Source organism: Taeniopygia guttata, chromosome 1A (assembly GCF_048771995.1).
Source record: "Taeniopygia guttata chromosome 1A, bTaeGut7.mat, whole genome shotgun sequence".
In the NCBI taxonomy this organism is placed as follows: Eukaryota; Metazoa; Chordata; class Aves; order Passeriformes; family Estrildidae; genus Taeniopygia; species Taeniopygia guttata.
In genome coordinates this window covers 36,241,096-36,243,572 of record NC_133025.1, presented here as the reverse complement: position 1 = coordinate 36,243,572, position 2,477 = coordinate 36,241,096, and positions in this window count along the sequence as shown.

Sequence of the window (2,477 nt, the reverse complement as noted above, 5' to 3'; positions counted from 1 at the left end):
AGTCATGGGCAAAACAGGCTTGAATTAGAGATAAACTGAATTTATTGCTAATGAAATCAGAGCATGATAATGAGAAGTAAACAAAAATCACCTTCCCCCGTCCGTCCCTCCTTCCCAGCTCTACCTCCTTCCCCAGCAGCACAAGGAGAAGGAATGGGGGTTTATGATCTGTTGTTTTTCCTGCTGCTCAGGGAGTGGAGACATTGCCCTGTTCCACTGTGGGGTACCTGCCATGGAAGACAGTTCATGTATAGCAGCAACAGGAGTCCATCCCACGGGCAGCAGTCTTCCCCAGAATGCAGCAGCGTGGGTCACCCTTCCACAGGGTGCAGTTCTGCAAGGAAAGGCTTCTCCAGCTAAGGATCCTCTCTCCATGGGCCTCCCACAGGGTGACAGCCTCCTCTCAGGCATCCACCTGCTCTGGTGTGGGTTTTCTCCATGGGCTGCAGGTGGATCTCTGCATTCCTGTGCTTCTCCATGGGCTGGGCTGCAGGGGCACAGCTGCCTCACCATGGTCTGCACCAGGGTCTGAAGAGGAATCTCAGGTCTGGTGCCTGGAGCACCTCCTTCCCCTCCTTCTCCACTGACCTTGTGTCTACAGAGTTGTATCTCTCACATGTTTTCACTCTGCTCTTCTCTAGCCACAACTACAACTGTGCAATAACCTTTCTCTTTCTTCTTAAATCTGTCATCACAGAGGTGTTATCACCATTTCTAATTGGTTCAGCCTTGACTAGTGGCATGTCTGTCTTTGGAACTGCCAGGGATTTGCTCTGCTGGACATGGAAGAAGTTTCTGGTTGCTTCTCTCAGAAGCCACCATTATAGCCCACATGCTACCAAAACTTGGCCATGCAAACCCAATACAATGGCATATAATAGGTTGCAGATATTGTAATACTAATTGTAATATCCTAAAACAAATTTAAGTGGTTAGTCTATATCATGAATCCATTTGAGGAAAATAATAAACTAATGTGTCTTTCCTGATGGTGACTGAAGGCCAAGACTCTTAAAACAAGGCTGATGTCTGGTGTTCACATGCATCAATCAAATTCATTTAATTGTGACTATTCTGAAAGGATTTCTCAATTTTAGTCTACATATTTTGATCTCATCAGGTCATGAGTCATCATTTTCTGTTATGGTGCTGTATTTTTTCCACTATTTTCCTTTCACCCTTGGCTCATTTGTATGACAAGCTGGAAATGTGCATCCCACAGTGAGTGACAGCTTGTCTTAGTGGATGGAAATTGACTGCGGGCCACCCTTGCAAAATAGCACATATGAACACTACTGCATTTTTGGGGAATAAAATACTCTCTAGTGTTGAAATAAATGGCAAAAGCAACCTTAAAGTAAAGCCACAGGCTGTAGGTCTTCTAAATGCAAATGCTTGTTTTGGATCCTAGGTGATGAGCAGAACTGAGGAAGGAACAACTTAATCAGATCACCCAACGGTTTTTTTCCTCTTGAGCCAACTATATTTGGCTCAAGGGTGGTATAGTCCTCAGAAGTGGATCAGAGAGAACTCTCCATTTGGATTCATCTTGGACTATGTTGAGAGACTTTTGTCCTTGCTTTGAGAATTGAAGTTGTCTACAGAAATTCTTGAACCTTCCCCAACTATCCACAGGGCAGGAAAATAGACCTGCAGGGTGCCTGCTCTTTTAAATAAGCAGTATTTATTACTCAGTGAATAAATAATTTCTAGTACTTTTTTTGGTAATCTTTCTGGGTTTTCCCATTCAAGGCAAGAATAGTCTGCTTTTGTAATAGAGGATATCAGTGTTCAGTCAGTCCTCAAATGCATATCTGGTTTGGTACTTGGAGTTGGTATTGGCATACATGGCCATCTTAGTCAAAATGTTTTAACCAAAGTAAAGCCTCACAAATTCCCAACCCTTGTTTCAGACGTTGTAGGTGCTCTAATTGGTGGAATGCTGTACTTAATGCTGTACTTAATATAATAGCAGTGTTGTCAGACTGACTATTCTGAGGGTAAATACTTCAAAATAGAAAACATTCCTCATGATAAAATAAGGCAATTCAACACAACATTGACAATTTGCTTTACTATTCAGAAACCTGACCATTGGCAACAAAAATAAATCATATCATTAAATTAGATTTGACATGCATCTTTTCATATTTTGAAACATGTTCATAAATATTTTCCTTTCAAAAAAGTGAAGAGTGAACAAAATTACATCACCTCTATACAGGCAGACCATATTAAGCATGAAATTTCTTTACCAAGATAGGATCTCTTTTTTTTTTAATTAAATGAGATGATCCTAGAGTAAATGGGGAAGATATTTCCTTTGCAATAATTGAATAAAATTATGGAATAAATAATGGAATAAAATTATTTTAATTTAATGAAGAAATGTCATTTAATTGCTTGATCTAGGCTTTTCCCCTCTATCATGTTAGATAAGTTGTCCTGAATGTAATTAATTCTAACTGAAATAAAAT